Source organism: Peromyscus maniculatus, chromosome 3, assembly GCF_049852395.1.
Source record: "Peromyscus maniculatus bairdii isolate BWxNUB_F1_BW_parent chromosome 3, HU_Pman_BW_mat_3.1, whole genome shotgun sequence".
NCBI classification, from domain to species: Eukaryota; Metazoa; Chordata; class Mammalia; order Rodentia; family Cricetidae; genus Peromyscus; species Peromyscus maniculatus.
Window position 1 is genome coordinate 63,133,489 of NC_134854.1, and position 5,063 is coordinate 63,138,551.

General features: G+C 44.4%; 2 pseudogenes; both read right to left on the reverse strand.

Annotated features, from left to right (window-relative positions):
- Positions 1 to 403: 403 nt before the first annotated feature.
- On the reverse strand, positions 404 to 1,219 carry LOC102916821 (annexin A2 pseudogene; annotated as a pseudogene).
- A 1,228-nt stretch (positions 1,220 to 2,447) lies between these two features.
- Positions 2,448 to 4,264, reverse strand: LOC143272214 (RE1-silencing transcription factor pseudogene; annotated as a pseudogene).
- Positions 4,265 to 5,063: the final 799 nt, after the last annotated feature.

Here is a 5,063-nt window from a genome sequence, read left to right on the forward strand (position 1 = left end):
ATCAGTCTACCTCAAGATATCTGTTTTGGGCATATACCAAAAGGATGCTTCCTCATACCAAAAGGACACTTATTCAACCATGTCTATTGCTACTCTATTCATCATAGTCAGAAACTGGAAACATGCTAGATGTCCCTCAATAGAAAAGACAATGTAGTACATTTATACACTGGAATGTTATTCAGCTGTTAAAAGAAAAATGACATCATGAAATTTGTAAGTGTGTTGGCAGATGCTTCTTTCTTTCTTTTTTTTTTCTAAAGTAAAAATGGTTTATTCACGCCACAGTACATAAGAGGTGAAGTGTCTCGCATCACAAATGGTATAACCAACTCCCCGGAATGTTCCTGTCTTTGGCATAAGGGAGAGAACGAGGGGAAAGCCAGGCTATGCTAAGGCAGCTAAGATGGGGAGAGGGTCCGTATGGTCATCTTCACAGGGAGGAGCTCCGGGTTCATTAGCGGCAGGCCGATTCTCTGGATCGTTAGGTCGGGGGGCACAGGCAGGGCCACTTCTGCGTGATCCACCATGCCGAACCCTTCAGTCATCTCCACCGCACAGGTACAGCAGTGCCTTCTGGTAGTCACCCTTGGTGTCTTGCTGGATGTAGTAGTACAGGGACTTGCCATATTTCCTCTTGAATTCAGATCTGATCTTCAACATGTCCACTTCACTGCGGGAGACCATGATCCTAATCAGGACCTTGTCACGAGTCTCCTTGCCCTTCATGGAGTCATACAGCCGGTCAGCAAAGGACAGAGGTTTGTTCTGTATGCACTGGATCAGGTTCAGGAAGGCATTTTCCAGGTCTCCTTTGGCCTCCTTCTTGATGCTTTCCAGCATGTCGTAAGGGCTGTAGTCCTTGTACCTTTCGAACACTTTCTGCAGGTGGCACACACTGCGCTCGGTCATGATGCTGATCCACTTGGGAATGTCAGTCCCTTTCCTTTTCACCCCGGCGTCATAGAGGTCCCGGGCATCCTGGTCAATCAGTTCATAGTCAATGACAGAACCATCCTCCGCTCTTCTGCCCTTTGCAAGGGCGACCATCAGCTTGCGGAAGTCGCCAGATGTGTCCGAAATGATGTCCTTCTCCAGATCGGTCTTGTACATTTCTTTATACACCCTGTTAATCTCCTGCAGCTCTTGGTTGGTCCTGGAGCAGATGATTTCAATGAGGGAGTCCTCATCAGTCCCCAGGCCTGGAAGAAAGATGCAGCTGTTTGCCAGAACTCAGCACTCCACTCTAGATCAGCCATGTGGCCATGATGGCTTTCTCACAAGTGATATTCTCTAGTTTAAAGGATAATTATGTTGGGCTATAGATTTGCTATTTCCAAGGATGACTTGGAGTTCATCACTCATCACTTGATTTGAGTAACCATCCCAACATCAACCATCTATTGAAAAAAGAAACTCTTCAAAGAATGACTTCTCACTCTGTAAGAAATAAGCTAGAAACAGCAAAGTAAAAAAAAACTCTAATGGCTGATACTGAGATTAAATTGTGTTCAATATGGGATCTAGTGGCTTACTGCAAAAACCAGACCCAGAGAGTTGTAGAATTACACATATGCTCACCATCAAAATAACTTACATGAAACTGCTTCTGGCATAGATCAAGAGGTTAAGATTAAAAAAATAAAAACAATGGATTGAACCTGCATGTTCCATTGCTCATAAACTTGCACACACTATTGTTCTGCAAAAAAAGACAACAGAAGCAAAGAAAAATGGCCCTTTTGCAAACAAGCCTAAAAGTAACCCCCCAAAAGAAAAAAAAATAACATGCATATATGTATAAAGTGTTACTATTAAACACAATGCTATCTCTAGGGGGGGCAATTAACTGCATAGGTTAAAAAAGAAAAACAGAAAACCATGTGCAACATCTTAAGCCAGTAAAGCACCAAAATAAAAAAAATTTAAAAACCCACCAAAAATCACTTTTCATAATGATTAACATAGAAGCACAAAATATCGACCATAAGTCAGGAAGCAATTACCTGGACAGATACAATGTCCACTGTTGAAAGAAATTTTCTTCAATTTAAATGTCTTTTCTCATCTCTAAAGAAACCTTTAAGTGCTAACTTTACTTATATAAAGCAGGCAAATTCTTCAAGTAATTTGCCACACCAATTTTTATCAGCCTAAACAAGGAACTAAAAATAGCAAGTGAAGTGAAAAGGGCAGAACACCCGACCGGTTCCACACAGGTAGACACCCCGGAGAACGTCACCTACCATCCCGCCTTTCTTCACTGCACTGCACAAGCTAACAGATTAAGTATCTGTTTTCTTACATTAACTCCCTAGGATTTGCTAAGGTTTTTGCAAGTCACTAGGTAACACATACAGTCCTAAGGAAATAATGTCACTTAAAAATCAGCACTGGACACTAATTAAAGGGAGCTTGTGTGTGTCTACTGCCTTAAACTAAAAGTGAGACATTGCTTACAAACTGTGACGAGCCGCCCTCCACCGGCTGGCTCACTACTCCTGCCCCTCGGCTGCTTTTTCAAGGAAGTATACATTAACCTGATGGCGATTGAGGTGCTTGCTGTAATCCTTTTCCTTTCTGAAAGACCGATCACAGAAAATACAAACAAACTCTCCCTCGGTTATTTTAACTGCCAACCCCTCCTTCCCACTTTTTGAACTTGCATCTTGTGGCACTGGCCGAGCCCCATGCAGCCCAGAATCATCACTTCCCTCAGACATATTATCACTCAGGTCACTTCCATCACGGCTGTGGATGCCTTCATCTTCATCAATGTCTGGTGACTCGTTTTCAGCCAAAGTGATAGGAGGCGAGGCCGTTATGGTTGGTGATGGGACAGGAGGCAATGGTGACGCCGGTTCGGGTGCTGAGGCTTTCACAGGGACACTGTCTGGGTTCTGCTCAGTGACCACTTCCATTTCACAAAGCCCAGCTGAACCAGTCTGACACTTAGCATGTAACGTTTCACCACCTGACCCATTTGAGTTTTGTTCCAAGGATAAGACACTGGTAGATTCCTTGGGAGCAGCAAGCATAGCTAGACTCTTGCCAGCTTCCTCTGTTCCCACTTTCTTGAGAGGGGCCATTTTATTTCCTTCCCCATCAGAGCCAATTTCTTGGTCCTTGGGTGTCTCGTCTCTTCTTGAGTTTCCCTTTGGAAGATCCTGTGCGTGCCTGCTTCCCTTCAGAAGCTGGCTATCTCTAACAGGCACTAAGCCAACTTCAATAAGGACTTGCTCCTGCTGCACCACCTCACTCCGCATGCCCGACTTCTCCTTGGTACTCTCTTTTCCGGGAGAAGACCTTTTGGTGACTGGTTTCACTTGAAGAGGTGGCTCCATGACAGCAGGAGGCTCCTTCTGAACAGATCCCATGTGAGGAGGCCCTGTCTGAGCAACCTCCACCTGAGCATGGTCCAAAGGACAAAGCAGTTTCTTCTGACAATGTCCCCGCTGAGACTCCATGGGAGGAGGCGGCTCCATCTGTTCAGGCTCCATGGGAGGAGGCGGCTCCATCTGAGTAAGCTCCATGGGAAGAGGCTGCTCCATCTTTGGAGGCTCCGTGGGAGGAGGCGGCTCCCTCTGAGGAAGCTCCAGGGGAGAAGGCAGCTCCCTCTGAGCAGGCTCCAGGGGAGGAGGTGGCTCCCTCTGAGGAGGCTCCAGGGGAGAAGGCAGCTCCATCTGAGCAGGCCCAGTCTGAGCAATATCCATGGGAGAAGGAAGCCCAGGCTGAGTAGAGCCTGTAGGGGTGACCACCACCTGAGTGAGCGCAGGACCGGAAGAGACCTCCTCCTGAGCCAGTTCCATGGAAGGAGGCTCTGCCGGAGCCATCTCCTTCTGCGTCTCCTGAGCAGGTCTGCTGCCTTTCTTACTTGATTTACCTTTTTGAGGTTTCTTCTTTGCACCTTTTTTAATGGAAGTATTTTGCTTTTTATTGTCCCCCTTAGTCTCCTCCGTCTTGCTGTCATCCTTTGGCACCTCGGTACTATTTTTGGATTTGCTTTCCATCTTTTTTGTTTCTTTTTTGTCACTGGTTCCTCGTTCACAGGCTCATCTGACGGATGGGCTTCAGCATCCACCTTTCTTTTGTTCTTCTTGGCTTTACTGACTTTTTCTTTATTATTTCCTGTATGTACATCTATGTGTTTCGTCTCTGCTGCCTTAGTCTCCGTCGCGGATTTCTGAGTTCTGGTAGTTACCTGGACCACTGAGGCATTGCCACAAGACTTCTTCTCTTTTGAAACATCCTTTTTCTCTAGATATTAGGATAGCTACACCAGCTTGTTTCTTAGGTCCATTTGCTTGGAAAGCCTTTTCCCAGCCCTTTACTCGGAGGTAGTGTCTGTCTTTGAAGTTAAGGTGTGTTTCTTGTATGCAGCAGATGGATGGGTTCTGTTTTCTTATCCATTCTGTTAGCCTGTGTCTTTTTATAGGTGAGTTGAGACTATTGATATTGATGGATATTAATGACCAGTGATTGTTAATTCCTGTTATTTTTTGTGGTTGTGTTGTGTTGTCCTTCTGTGGTGTATGTTGGTGTGGGATTATCTATTGCTTGATTTTTCATGGATGTATTTAGCTTCTTTGGGTTGAAATTTCCCTTCTAGTGCTTTCTGTAGGGCTGGGTTTGTGTACAGGTATTGATTAAATCTGGTTTTATCCTGGAATATTTTGTTTACTCCGCCTATGGTGATTGAGAGTTTTGCTGGGTATAATAGTCTGGGTTGGCATCTGTGGTCTCTTAGTGTCTGCATGAGATTTGTCCATGATCTTCTAGCTTTCATAGTCTCTATTGAGTAGTCTGGTGTTATTCTGATGGGTTTGTCTTTATATGTTACTTGGTCTTTTTCCTTTGTGGTTCTTATATTTTTTCTTTGTTCTGTGTGTTTAGTGTTTTGATTATTATGTGGCGAGGGGACTTTTTTTTATTGGATCCAGCCTATTCGGTGTTCTGTAAGCTTTTTGTATCTTCATAGGTATTTCTTTCTTTATGTTAGGAAAGTTTTCTTTTATGATTTTGTTGAATATATTTTTTTGTGCCTTTGAGTTGGTATTCTTCTC